At 33.8% G+C, this 16035-nt stretch overlaps 1 protein-coding gene across 5 annotated transcripts in view; it reads right to left on the bottom strand.

The window, feature by feature from the left end:
• The window catches only part of LOC120537309 (fibroblast growth factor 13), a 408897-nt gene that overhangs the window by 307165 nt on the left and 85697 nt on the right, over positions 1-16035 (bottom strand). Inside the window, exon 1 of one of the 5 annotated variants that reach the window (XM_039766167.1) lies at positions 12649-12670. The exons of the other annotated variants lie outside the window; for them this stretch is intronic. The gene's annotated coding sequence lies outside the window, so the exon portion shown is untranslated. Of the gene's footprint in view, positions 1-12648; positions 12671-16035 lie in introns of those variants that run through there. 5 annotated transcript variants of the gene reach the window in all.

Here is a 16035-nt window from a genome sequence, read left to right as displayed (position 1 = left end):
ATCTGAATCCTTTAAAATAGCTCAAGCTGATGTTGCATTATGCAATTTTGAGTCCTGGTGTATGTCAGACTTGCCGACACAGTCACTGATCTTTTTGCTGCACCATAACAACTTAAATGACTTAAAATTGCTGCATATGTTACATTTACTGACCAAGTGCCGACCTTCTAGTACAGTCTTGCACACCCTTTTGCGACAGTTCTAAATAAGGAAACTAGGGAAGCAAAACTTAAATAAAGAAAAAAAAAATGAGAAAAATAAAGAAAAAAAGATAACTGAAACCAGGAAACAGGGAAACAATGGAAATGTTAGACCCATAAACAGATAAAAATATAAGAAATAACCAAATACCAAAAATTTACATGAGCTTCAAAAAAGATAGGAAAGTCTAATTTATACCAGAAACACAAAGCAATGCCTCAGCATGGCACCACTGCAGTGCTAACACTTTTTTTGCTTAAGTCCACACTCAAGTAACTCTGCAGTAATTAGTGGCTATATTTGATAACACAACAATAGCAGGAGGTCATAACATCTTAAGCTTTGTGTAAAATAGTTTTAAAAAATAACACTCTACCGTAATGACAATTAGCAGTGCCACTGAAGTAGAGTAAAAAAATAAATATATCTAAAGGTGGAACTATGAGTACAGCTCTGGCTGAAAATGGAACAAAAGGTGCAACATACTGAAATTAAAATTATCAAAGCATATTTTTCCTTCATCATTTAACTTTCATTTGTGTATTTGAGAATACTTTCCCCCAAACCATTTTAATAATTATTTACTTTTTATTCACTTACTCATTCATTCTGCACCACTTCCAAATACTGCCTTAAAGGCTTGTTGTATTGCAGAGCACACTCTATCACACATGTATAGTCACACCACAACACACCATACGCCTTTAGAATCACAAACCAACCTATCCTAAACATGCTTGGAATCCATGAGAGTTCAGTGTTAACCACGGCACCACTCTGTAGTCATTATAAGTAAAAAATTAAAAAAAAAATATTGCAAAAAGAGTTAAATCAATTTTTTTTTTTTTTGCACTAAACCATCTGGATGTAATTCCTAGCTGAAAACCAAGATAGTCATGTTAAATGTTAAATAATTCACAGTAAAAAGGCAGAATTTGTACTGTCAATGGATAAATAATTCATACATATAAAAGCTAAATTTGCCTTTTACATAGATAATAGTTCATATTATGAAAAGATCACCTTGTCAAGTAGTCTGTTCTTAGAAACAATGGCATACTGTCATTTTATGCTACAACATATCAAGCCACCCACTTTGTTTTATCCTACTGGGTTGCTAATTCCAGTCCTTTTATGCTGTCTTTATTGCACCTGGCTTCTTTTAATTCATTACTGTAATTGCATGATAAATAGGCTATTTGGACACAGCTGCAGCCACCTCTAAACGGCGTACAGGCAGACTGAATTTAAATAAAATGAATGTTTCAGTCATCGACTATAAACACACTCTAAAAATAGTTAAACAAAACAGACAAACGGAACACAATTCACAATAGATGATTACTTAAAAAGTATAATTCCAAAATGTATTAAATACTAAATTATATTTTACTATTTTATGTATTTATTCAAGTATTGATTTTTCCATTCCATCTTCTAAATACTATACATCCTCTTTGAAAACACTGACTTCAAAAGGATTTTTCATGAACTTGCAGTTTTATAATTCCATTTCATTGAAAAGAATATGAAGTTGATTTAATTTAGGCCTTACTCTGACACAAACATGTGGAAAAAATGAAAAACAAATGAAAAAATATTTGATTTTTAGGATTTGGCCTTCACTATTTGACACAATGTATTCTGAAATTCATCTTTGGCAAAAAAAAAATGTAATTTTGGTGCATTACTATTAAAAGCAGACACTTTAGAAAGCCTGGAGGGAACCTGACATAAGTAGGTTTTAACATTTCTTTATTTTATTCCTCCTTCTTTACTTTTGCCTTATGGTAAATTTCAGGACAGTTAAGTTTCAAATCTCAGAAGAGACTATAGGATTTTTGTAAACTTTATTGTATAACCAATGCACATTCTTATTTCTTATGAGAAACCATACTAAACTTTGTTACTGTAGCATTTCACATGCATATTCTGGCAAAAAGCCTTAAAACCAGATTTTAATGACATGCCTTGTGCTACACTAGATAGTGCAGAATTTAACACCTGACCTTATAATCAGTTCAGCACCTCAAATGCATATTAATGGATTGAAAACACTTGGTAGAAGTGGCTGAAGCAATTATATATGCTGTACACTTTCATTCTACTTTTATTCAGAGACAAACATAATAGCTGAATAGCTGGACCTTTTTTGTTCAATATTTGAATAGGCAATAAAGCTGGAGCTGAAAAATAATGAAAAACATTTACCTTTGCAGGCACCATTATAGTATATTGGTACTTTCTGTACTGTCACTTAATTTGTCCACTTTTATAAGGAACCTTACTTAATAAATGTCATGAAAAAGCATATCATGAACATCAGAATATATTTAAGCAGTTAAAGCATAAGCAAGTTCAGTAACTTGATCACACAGGCAACCAGGGTAGGGATTTAAACTCTGACCTTGAGCTCTCAAGTTCAGCGCTTTAAGCATTAGGCCACAGTACCTATCATATTTAGTGGAGAAACACTGTTCAAATTAGCAAAGTAATTTGGGAGATGGTAGTCTTTACAAAGCTAGAGGTTTGTCTGTCTGTCTTTGGTTTTCCCCTTCCTTAATCCACTCTGCCTATTATAGATTTTAAAACAACTATATTATTTGCAGTCTTTATATTGTATATGGCACACTACACTTTTTTCTATAAAAGCATATACTTATTTAGGGTGGCACTGAGAACAGTCCATGCCCTTTCACAGAGATTTACCCATCTATTGAAATGTAGGTTGAGATGTATTAAGAGTTGCACTTTGTCATTATACATTTTCTGTCTTATTCAGACTGCCTTATAATCTGAATTCTGTTTTTATTTAGAATGCTACAATGATAATTATGGCTACTTCAAACTCTGGTGAATTGGGTTCAGATCCTGGTCTGCCCACTGTCCATGTGGAATTTGAATTGTGTCCTAAAGATCACAAAGATGCTCTGTTATGAGTTGATTGGCAACTCAAAATTAGTCTAATGTGGTTGACTGTGGATGGGTGTGTCAGGCAATGAACTGGAATCCTAACCTTTGGTCAGATTCTTCCAAATAGGCTCCTGGTAACTCTGTTATGGAAAAAGCAGGTTAAGAAAATGACTGGATGGCTGCTTTTATCTACTGATCTTTCAAGGGTTTTCTCATAACCCAAAAGATGTTATGAAGGTATGAAAAGAAAGTGAAGGCAAAAAAGTTAACCTACCACAGCAATACTAATTGTTCACACAAGATTTTTTTCTATTATTTCTTCTTGAAACTGCAATATTTTAAATGAGTTAAACATTCACTGTCTTACAAAAAGATTTTTATATGTAACATATAGCAAAACAATTATTTAAAAAATATCAGATACTGAAAATGTCACAATCAGAAGCATAGAAATAATTTTCGAAATTGAAATCAATACATTTATTTACAGTAATAATCTAAAAATGATTGAGCAGATACAAAAACAGAAATATAGACGGATAAATGGATGGATCCCTGTATTACTAAAATATGGGAGAGACTGAAAAATGCTACGCAAGAAGGATCAGTCAGTTTGACATTTATTTTAATATTTTTAAATTAACAATCTGAAATCCAAAGTTCAATACTTGCTTTCAAACATATATATTTGTTCAATGGCCTGATTTATTTCAAAGTAGTTCAAGTGTTAATAATTGACCATTAAATAATGCCCCAGGCTAAGGGAAATAACGAGAATGACATTAATTTACAAAGGTTATACTGTGAAAAGACATGGAGCTAATTAAATTACATAATGAACCAAGACTTAAAAAAAGTCTATTAAGTAATTTTAACTATTGTGGCTATGTCTTTTACAGTACAGTAAATTGATAAAATAATTTCATATAAAATTGGAAGTTTTCAACTGCATTAAATTAAATATTTTGACTGTTTTCTGAATTCAGCTTTATTATAAAGTCTCAACTTGATAAAGAATACTTTTAAAGCAATAAACAGACATATAGTTCCTTAAGACCCCTTTACCTAAACTCATTACTCAAATATAGATGGCACATAAAGTGACATATTACGACAAGAGAGAAATTGAGACACTGACAAGAAGAAATAATTCGGTACTGTAAACTACAGAAAAAACCCTCTTGAGTAATCCATTAATTCATTTTTAATGACACCAGCTATACACATATTGCTGTGGCAGTTCTTTCTACCATATAAATGCAGAAGTGTACTATAGAGTGAGGTCTATGCTCCAAGATTTCTGTGTTGATAATTAATTACTCTGAAACATTGTGCAGGTCAGCTATTTCCACGATCTGTGCTGGACTGATGTAATTATTTGGCAAGTCTAAGAGCATCCATCAAATTAGTATATCAATATCCACGGCACAAATAATGGAAAAGAGCTCTGTTCACTACAAAGTCCTAATTGTGTGATGTTGAGAATGACTTTTAGAGACCCAATTTCACAGGCCCTGGAAAAAGATTAAGTTTTTTTTTTCTTTTGTAGCTAGAATGTTTAAAAGCACTGACAATTTAAGGATATGTTTTCAAAAGATGCAGAGGCACAAGCAATACACAGCTTTGCTTCTCAGATGTTCTTGCAATAAATGTGCCTGTTCAAACCTAATTGACATGAATAAAGGCATTTATTTCCTAAATTTCTTCAGCTATTGTGAATAATACTATTGATTAAATTAGTGTTAATACTGGTCTAATTTTTAAGTAGTATTGTAAGATTTACACAATAGATGCAGATTCACTTTGAACAGGCAATCAATGTAGAACTTTTACAAGGTCAAATGTCCACATGGGTATTTCATAGCATGGTTGTCAAAGGTGACATTGTCTAAACATGAAATCTGGGTTGAATTATGAAGTGATTTTAGGCTATAGTACTTCAAAACATACAGCCAAAGGACTTTTAATTAAGTGTCTCAATGTTAAATGTCACTAAATAAAGGAAATAAAATACTGTACATCCATGCTTCTATGTCTAGTTTATAGTAAAGGTCCTGAACGACTAAACTGCACTCAGTTAAGCTAAACAATGGTTGTTAAGAAAATTGGAAGAGGTATTTGTCTTGCCTTTTTTTAAAATCACATATACTGAAAGCTAAGAAAAAATGTCTTATTAATGCTGTTTAAAATGTGTTTTTTGCTGCAAATCAAAAAGTAATATTGCATTGTTTTTAAAAAGGGCAAGAAACTGGTTTAGCTTAGAGAAATGATGATGTGTTGGGGTGCCTGAGTGAGGAGAGGTTGAGGAAAGAGTACCAGTATAATTTCTAATACATTACATCAAAAATAAATATAAAAAAGCAAGATATTTAAAAGGTAATGTTTAAAACATTTTCTGACAGTAACCTAATGAAAAAAATGTGCAATGTGCTACTAATAATTAGATTTTTTTTTTCAGTTGCTATCTCAAAGAAAAATTTCCTTCTCAAAATCTAATCCATTAAACAAACATCTGGAATAGGCAAGAATATGAACACTTATTATCTAGATACACATTATCTTAAATAAAAACACTTCACTCAAACTCATACTACTGCATATAATGTGGTTTTTAAGGGAAACACTATGTGAGTTTCTGATTTTGGAATGGATTAAAAACACTGCAAAGGGTTACATTTATATTTTTATTTTTAGGTTCAGCCATAAAATGTCAGTGTGTGTTAACTGCAGCAGCAGAGAACTTTTAGGACAAGGCTTAGCATGACCTTTTGAGAGTACGCATGCTGGCAATGACATATGTGTGGATTCAGAGTGTGTCATTATAACGATCAACCATTAAAAATGTATAGAACTAAACTGCCAGGTTTGGGGGGGAAAAAGAAATGTAAAATGAGAATGCAAAATAAAATACCAGTAAACAACGTTTCAGTACAAAAAAGTCAGATATGGATGCATGTTGTCGCTTTTTAAAGGAAACATGCCAGAAGCTTTCTTTTAAAATATTTAAACTTCAATAATAATAAGTGTTGTGAGAATGTGAATAATATTTACACTGGCATAAAAAGAGGCCAAGGAATGACTATTTAGAAAATATTATATAATATATATAATAGAAAATGACAAGAAATATTTAAAAGACAATAAATTAATCCATCTATCCATCCTTTATCCAACCCGCTGTATCCTAACTACAGGGTCACGGGGGTCTGCTGGAGCCAAGCCAGCCCACCACAGACAATAAGATAAGTAAGCAGAAAATACACTTGAGCCATAAATAATCCCTGGCTGAACCATGACAGTAATAAACTGCCAATAACAAACATTTCCAAAGAAGTGTATTCATAAGTGTACTTGTTCTGAGAAAATCATCTGATACTGTATATGGAGACATTTTCTGAACATATATTTGAGATGTAAGGTAACTCAACAACTAGAGGAGTTAAAATAAACTTATACACACAAATTCTTGAAGAACTAGAAATTAATGTACATCAGACAGGTAGAATCTATTGATCAAATTGTTGAGCTGCATGATCAGAGTGCCATTTGGATAAATGAGAGAAAACCAAAACCGATCAGTAAGGATGATATAGAAAGGTCTAGCTAATGAGTGTTTTATGAATTATAGTACTTCAGTTACAATCTCAATTACAATCTCTGCCAAATTCAGGAGCACAAAATCGGCACTCTGTTTAAGCTATCAGAATCGGGAGTGACATCAAGATGAGGTTCAGCATGCAATAACTGCAAAAGATTAAAGATCCACAGAAATATTCAGTTGTACTGGTACTGAAGAATTTCTTGTTACTAACAAAACAGAATGTTACTGATTCTCTTGGAGGCTGATGTGCTGAGCTTTTAGAGTCTGATCAGCTGCCCTCAGATTCCTTAATGACACATTTTCATGACGTTATACACACACACTATACTAGGAGTTGCTGTGTTGCTTTATTCTTTTCATATACAGAAATCATGTTCATACTGTAAAAGTAGAACTACATTATATGTAAAATGTATTAAGCAGCTTGTCAAAATTCAATCTTGGTCATAGAGTCTTTTTACAACTGAGGAACCACTTTCTGATTATTTCACTGATTTTGTTACTGGATCATATTTCACATGACAGGCTATGAACACATTTTCTTTTTTATTCATACATACATTTTGCCATGATAACAATATTAAAACACATGGCCTTGTTCAAAAAGCCAATCTAGAGAACATCATTTTTAAAGCATTCTTAGCTGTGGGGAAATAAATCCTATGGGTCATAGATATTTTCTTAAGCAAACACAAGGTTGTAATGACAACACTCAGGGACATTCCATACAATTAAGAAGGAAGAATTATCTTTAAAAAGGCTTGACATCAGTGCATGTTCCAAATTTCTTTAGAGAAAAAGAGTGCCCTAGGTCTAACCTCAGTGTGCCATGATTGGTACACTCCATAGCACATCCTAACACATACCTTACCAACATCAACAGACTCCTCTCACTCGACACAGGCAGCAGGTCTAATTTGAAGTCCTTCCGTATTACTGAGCTCCACACCATATCATGTAGAGCAAGTTCAGGAGATCCATATAGGAAACTCATCTCAGCTGCCTGCACTCAAACTTTCACTTCTTTCAACCACAATTCAAATAAACAAATGAAAGCCCTGATTGCACATACCAAATGAAGCACTTCACTGACAAGTGTAGTACTTAAACCCTCTTCACTGAGACTCATTTTTGGCTTCTTTCTGTTACTTTGATTTAAATGTAGTGTTTCCATCTAATGTTTCATATATCAAATATTTCACAAAAAATATATCTATATATATATATTCTTGTTCTGTAAAAGTTATGCTTTATGTTATGAAAAACATAAAAGCATAAACAAAATGAGTCAGACTGATATCACATCTACCAGAAATTTGAATGTAGCTTTTTTTATTTATTAGATACAGTTTATGTAAGAACATATCTCTGAAAACTTGACATAAATATTCTAGAAACATCTGAAAAAAATGCATCTTATAAATATGTGTTTAACATTGTTTAAACAGTGTGGACCTCTACTTTTGCATAAAGTTACAAACCTTGACTTAATTGTTTAGATATCCTAACACCTTTACTGTGTATACTTAGGAACACATAAAATGGGAATAGCAAGGGCAACACTTTCAAGACCAATGTCATTTGGTATCTTTTATTAATTTTAATTTGCTAGGCAATACTCACAATTCACCTGAGGCGCTTTGAGAACTTCATTTTCATATTATTTAACTAGACTCCTTATACACAGATGGCACTCTGCTAATTAATGAAAACTTTAATCTCACAGAGTGCCTTTTGACCAAATTTGTTTCAGTAATTTTCCCGTTTTTCTACTCTGTCTTCACTTGTTTCATACTTTTTTAGCTTGAACCCATGAAAACCAAAACTGTGCTCTCCCTACAAATAAATACACATTAAAATTTTTTTAATTAAGATGCAGTTAATTGTACAGACCCAATAGCTACACCCTAAAATTAGGTGTAAGCCCTACTGAGAAAAAAAAATGAATGTAAACCTTTGGTTATGGCTGACTACCATTAAATGTTTTATTTTTTTTGTCATCAGAACCATGTTTTTTTGATACAGAGCATCAGTGCTATATGCATATCTTCATGGAAGACATCTTATGTAAGCATTAGTCATGGATATTCAAATTGTCTGAATTTTGTTTACAACAAAAAAGCTAAATAATTCAATTATGGGTATGACTTAGTACATCAATTTTTTTAAAAAAATTGATCATTCCATGGACAGATTTCACATGATTCACACTTAACATAATGCCATCTAGGTTTTTATTGTATACTAAATATTAGTTGAATAAATGATTTTCATTTTGTTCACTTCTTTGAGTGTATTATTTTGAGTTTTGATTAATATATGTGATTTACCTCACTTTAATTTTCATTTTGTTGCTTCTGGTGACTACTTAATTGATGGCCCAAGCCTCTTGGTATTTAGGAGGCTGGGCTGGAATAGACAAAACAGCAATCGTAGGCAGAGTAATAAAGCAAAAAGAGGATGTTTCAGACTGGAACAGAATCATCATGCTAGCCAGGTCCTTCCAGTAACAGCTAGTGCTTATATAGAATACCAAAGATAGCTAGTTTGTGGGAAGATATTAACTGGTGGAATTTATCTGTCTCAACAGAAAATGCCAAATGAGATATTAAAGGTGGAAGGTAAACTTAAAGGCATTTTTTCTTTTTATCTTTTTTTTCCAATTTTTGAAATATTTTGAAAAGAGCTGATAGCCAATCCTCATTAAGGTTAAAAGTTTTTTTTTGTCCAAATTCATAATAATAAACAACTTTAAACAAACAGTGTAAACTAACTGACCACTGGAGCAAAATGTCAAGAAAGATCTAATGTAAATGCTCATTCAGAAAAGTGCACATAGGGGACAGCTGAAGTGCCCTAGTGACTGTAATTATACCACCACTCCAGGGGATGGCACTGTGTCCTAATGGCCCTCTCTCTTCCTCCCTCTACAGACCATTGATTGATGGCTAAACACCCGAGACATCATTTCCAGTGCCCGTCCACCTGGACCCAACTCTTCTGTCAGAAGGGAACTGGCAGCTCCGCCATATTGGGACATATTTTCAACTATCATCTGTAAAGCTTACCCTGCAATAATTGTGTGTTTTTTATTTTTTGGTAAAATTTGCTATACCCAGTTATACAAAGTGGCTGTCTTGGCCACTTGGCCACCCCAACTCTTTATCGTTATCCTCTTTTTTTTACATGATATGTTAGCTAAGCAGAATAGTATTAATTTAATAAGACACTTTGCTAACATAGTTAAATTATAGTATTATAATAATTCTTTACATTTACAGTATATGGTGCTTTTCTCACTACTCAAAGTGTTTCCACGCAGGGAGGACCTGTGACGCAAATCCATGATCTCCATACGACGAGACAGCAGCACTATTATGTATAATGTTACATACTGCACAATATTATTGTCCGTTTGAATAGTTTCATTAATTCCCAGTTACATCCTGTGCTTCAGGTAATGCAGTCTTATTCAGTTGAAAAAGTAAGAAATCTTTACATAAGTAAGACAGTAATTGTTAAACTTCAGAGGAGGGACAAGAAGTAATCATAAAGATCAGTATAGAGTCAGGAGTAGGCATAACTGATAAAGATAAATACAGTTTACATTACCTGCTCATTAGAGGCAAAACTGTAGAATTAAAACTGACATTTGGCATCCTTTCTGAGTTCCTCATCTTGTGGCTTTGACGTATTTAAATCTACTCCAACTCTAGTGTCAATAGACATTCTCATATTTCAACCTTTTTTTCCCCACTGTTAATTTCATTCCATGTTGTACTGTTTATAGAAATATGTATTTCTTGTTTCAGAGTTTACAGTAAAACACACAGATCCTGCAATGTCTAACTTTAGATCACCAGGCATTTCAAACTGCATTGTAAATATACAGTATTTTAAATAAAGATCTGCAGACAATGAATAGAAAAGAAATTCCATGCATAATTTTTCTTTGAAAGAATCACTAGAATTTTTTTGAATTCAACAATAAAGAGCATGCACAGTAAACATAAAAAATTCCATCCATCCATTATCCAACCTGCTATATCCTAACTACAGGGTCACAGGGGTCTGCTGGAGCCAATCCCAGCCAACACAGGGCGCAAGGCAGGAAACAAACCTCGGGCAGGGTGCCAGCCTACCGCAGGGCACACACACACACACACACACGCACACCTTTAATTAGATCTTTTCATGTGCAGGCATCAATAAAAATGGATGAAAAACCTTGTCGATAGATGTTTCCAACTGAGAAAATTAAATGAAAACACTAAACCTTTTTCTCTCTGATATACCTTTATTTCACACAAAATGTTTTCAGGTAATTTCAGTAAAGAAATAAAATATAATTATGGGATGTTCATGCAATGAAGACTGCAGTAAAAAGCATTTTAAACAATCTTTACATACTTTGCATATAAGGTGGTTAGAGGTTCCAACTCAAGTCCTGGAATCTCATTTATTAAAGTTTGTGTGAATTCAAGCATAAAAATATGCACCTGCCAGAAAAAACAGGACAATGAGTATGCCAAATAAAAATCTAAAAAAAATACTGGGGAAAAGTTTTCTATTCCTTCTTTTCTACTCCAAGTTTTACTCTGGCTGTTGGCCTTCCTTTTTCTGTTGAGAGGGGCAGGGGTGAATTTAACTTAGTTTTAAAATATTTGACTTTATTGTATAGAATGTTACTTGCTTTTAATAATTTAAATTTTAAAAATGTGTAGGCTGTAGTATATTGGTCCATATTAATAATTCACCTTCCAGATTATTTATTTCTAAATATCTTCCAAACTAGGAGATTCTCTAGTTGGTAATGATGCCTGCCCTTCTGTTTAAAATTAAAGTGAAGCTAGGGATGGAACACAACAGAGGGGAAGATCTCCTAAAGGCCAGAAGGCACACAGGACTATGTTGTCCCCTTAACAGGATAACCATGGGATGAGATCTTTTGAGTTTAGAATCAGGAGGTAAACCAGTGCAAGGGTTGAATTGGCAGGAGGAAGAGAGGCCATTATTTGAGACACAAGAGAGAGCGAGACCGAGAAAGTAGGAGAGAGACGATGCTTGGTGTTACTTAGATGAGCAAGTTGACAAACCATCTTATTTAATCGAGAGGGAGTTAACAACATTTATTATCAGACACAGAGAGGTTGCAAGTTTTGCTTTTTGCTTTCCACTTATTTACTAGTTTGAGCTCTGCTTTGTTTAATGCTTCCCTTGAATTTTGTTATTTAATAGAGGAACAATTTTTGTACATTTTAGTCTTCTTGACTAGGATGACCAAGCCAACTGTCTTCCTCCTCATGATAATGCATCTGTAGATTGATTGCATAGCTCCTGGACCCAACTTTGATCTTCTGACATTTCAGAGTTTACAGATTATCCCTGTGGTCACTCCTAGTATTCTATATTCCAATTGCACACACTGTAGGATAATTGTTAATTCCTAAATGTTCTGGAGTGAGCAAGTGTGAGGGTGTTTCTGACTACACCCTGTGATGGACTAGCAACCCAACAATTTATAATGCAGCTTTATTCAAGCTCTATTATATTAAAAAGTTTTTAAACTATGGGAAAAGCAGAAGTTTAAACTAAACATAAAAATCTTTATAAAGATATTAGATGAAAATTTAACAAACATAGAATCCTGTATAGGTTTAAAACGTGAGAATGTCATACTGCATATACTTTGGGGGATAAAGAAAACTTAAGCACGACCATCAATTTAAATTTAAAAAACAACTAAAATGTATCTGTAACTTGATTTCAGTTTTAAGAAAGGTATGTTTAAAATCATTAAATATTAAAGCTAATTAAAATAAAAATGATAGGCAGTGAAACAAGCCTTGCAGGCAATGCAGTGTTAATTCCATCAGTCTCTACAGCTTTTAAATCTCTTAAAAAAGGCAATACACATTTCTCCACTCACGTACACCCGATTGTTCTTTACAGGAGGATGCAGTGCTCCCTCTTTGACCCCACTCTGTCTGACTGTCTCTCTCTCTCACTCTCTCTCACACACAGACACATGACAAGCACACAAATTAAAAACTGTATTCTCAGGGTAAATCCAGATCTGAGAGCAACTAACATACAGTGTAGGAAATTGCTAAGACTACTGGGAATGCAGCTCCTCCTACAGCCACACTGACCAGCCCCCTCAAATCTTAGCTAAACATGAGAAGGCAATTATTTTTAATCCCAGTTATGCTGCCTCCGCAGCCAAACACACTAGAGAATGAAGTGACATACCACATGGAGGTTATTTCTAACAACTTTCGTCAGAATGTGTGCTTAGTCAGGCTCTGTTTAATTTAAGGTGCACTTCACAGCAACTAAGGGCTTGACATTTGGACAAAAAACCCTCAAAAGCTAACTGTACACAAAGCATCATGAGTCAACAGCCTGTTCTTTATTAAACTAGGATTTCTTTTGATATCATAAAGGGATAGTACAATGGCAGGCTAACCTTCTAGCTATCACTGTGAATCTTGGTATTTTTACTTATTGCTATTGGTGTGGAGATGCCACAAGTTTTCTTTAAAAATTTAAGGTGTGGCACAAAGTACTTGTAAATCACACTTAACACTAGAAAAAAAATCTCTGATAATTTGCCATTTAGCTTTTAAATTTAAGCAAAGGGATACTGGCACAAGACTAAACAACTTTAAAAATAATGCAACTACATAAAAATAAACCAAGCACCATTAAATGAGAGCCAAGGAAAGTGAACAAAAGCAGCACTGTACAATGAAGATTATGAAATAAGATGATACAGCATACTTTCAATAGTGATTGGTCTGTCAAGATAAAAATCAAGGCATGAATTGCTAGTAGAGGGCCTAGAATGATCTTTCCTATCAGAGCCATGAAAACAGTGAAGTGCAGCATTAAGGGGTCATGCCGTCTTTCTATTCCAGTGAAACGTTTGCCCCATTCAGCAGACAACAGTACATCATTAAAAATCTCTTTCAACAATACTTTCATGGCGCAAATAGCATATTATTAAAGAGATCATATGTAAGGGCATTCAGCAGACTGCGTAGATCACATTTAGTATTCTGAATTACATAAAACAATACATTGATAATTACATGTCAATCGCAAAACTTAATAAAAGCATAATTTGAACAAAAGAACCTTCTCAAATATACTATGTCATTATGGTGTGAAACATGAGTAGAATCGGTACACATTCAAGCACAAAATCTAATTGTTCTCAAGTTTATTAATGTTTTTTTTCTTTCTTTAAGGAGTCTATCAGATACAGCTATACATCATGTTTCTCACGGAACATTTGACAAATGCTGTATATGAATACTAAGCATGTTCACACTTAGATGGGATGTCATCACAACAGCTTTACAACATTTCACTAATTCCCCTCTATGACATTAGAGTACAATGCACTACCATAGTGACACTCACACTAAAACACAACACTATGTTTAAGCCATTCCACTGACACATTTTGTGACATAGTTTAACAATGAAGATGTTATTGTAGACAAAACGTATTATATACTCTAAAGAGGTATAGATAGATGATAGATCTCAGTGGTTTATAGACCACCAAGGTGACACAGTGTAAAGCAAAGACCCATGAACAACCTCTGGAAGAGAGGTGGATGGATCCACTGTACAAGAAGGATGAAGAAAGGGCTACGAAAACTGGGGGGGGTGGTGACTCTGTCAGACATGGTGGCACATAAATGTGGGTGGTAAGGAAATAAGGGCATGATGAAAAAATGTAATATTCTGAGTGGATTTATAAAATCTAGAGGATGGGAGGTTATACTTTACAAGCTGGGGTCAGGGAGAGTTGTCAAAAGACTAATAAGATGTTACAAAAATATTACTATCTGTCCCAGGTAGCACATTCAAGGGAAAGGTCAGGGAGGACTAGCAGAAGTCTCATCATTTCATGTGTTAGCTGATAAGGGAAAGCCAATGGTCTGTGACTTCCCAGAATAGTAATGTTGGTCATTTAGGACAATAGACAGCTGGCATGTTACCCAAAAGACCCAGGCCTTTAAGGGTCACTAAAGACACAGGATTATATGAACATCACAAGCAGCTGAGGAAGCTTGAAACCTTATGTCCCTATAGACCTGGGTTGAAATAGGCCACAAGCAGTAGGAGTCTATACAGCTAAAGGACAATTTATGGTTACCGTACAATAGCAGGAGAAAGAAGCCAGGATTAATGAAAAAGTGTGTGGTTTTTAGGTTGAAAAGGAATAATGACTTTATTTAGCTAACCACTGCAATGCCACAACATAAAAGTACTCAGGAGAACAAGTACTCCTTTCTGCGGTTCCAGAACTTTGTGTTCTTCTTCAGTTTCCCTTCTTTTGTGATTTGTTTCAATAATGCATGTTTCTTTGATTTTTGTGACTCCTTAGCCTTATTTCAGGATTAGGCAATGCCACAATGTGCCCTTTCCTAATAAAACACATGAATATATTTAACTGTTCAATACTAAAATCACTACGAAAGACAATGTTGTTTGACTGCTAACAGTTAAAGGTCTGGATCACAATTAAAATAATAATAGAACAAATTTTCATTAATTATTAACAGGTAAAATACAGAGGGGTCAAGTGGTTACACAGAACAAAAACATTCCAAGAACCTATTATTTTAAAAGAAAATGATCAGTTAAAATAGTCTAAATGATGTTCAAGTCTAAATAAAAAAGGTTGTTTAGCACAAAACAAAAAATATGCGAAATGCTAAACCTTTTATCCATCTATTGTCTGAACCAATACATTTGTCACTTTTTTATTTTATTTATGACCCTTACCATAAAAAGCAGGATTGGAAAATAAGATGAGACATTATTAAGCAAGCTTAAAAAAATATCTAGTTTAAAATTTATATAAGCTAGGGAACTCAAAGCAGATTGTAAATTGTGCCCAGATAGATAGACATTTTATTTGTCCCCAGGGCGACATTTGGCTTTTTATAGTAGCTCTTTAAATAATTACATAAATAGGCAGATACGTGAATAAATATATGTACACACTTTCACCTGAACACATACCAGAATGACTACAAAGTAAGAAATATTTACTGATTTCTAATGTAATTATGCTATTACCAGTACATTTTGTTTCCTTTTTACATATGTCAAATGATGATTTTCAACTTAGACATGCTGCATTTATATTTAACAGACAAAATGAATCCATTTCAAAACAAGGACACCGCACATTCTGGCATCAGTGGAGACAAGGCAGGAACCCTGGTGGCAGCACCAGTCCATCAAAGAACTCACCCTCACACCAACTCTCATACTTAAACATAGCCAATTTACAG

This window comes from Polypterus senegalus, chromosome 10 (assembly GCF_016835505.1).
Source record: "Polypterus senegalus isolate Bchr_013 chromosome 10, ASM1683550v1, whole genome shotgun sequence".
Taxonomy (NCBI): domain Eukaryota; kingdom Metazoa; phylum Chordata; class Cladistia; order Polypteriformes; family Polypteridae; genus Polypterus; species Polypterus senegalus.
Note: the sequence above shows the minus strand (reverse complement) of the source record. Positions and strands in the feature narration are given on the sequence as shown.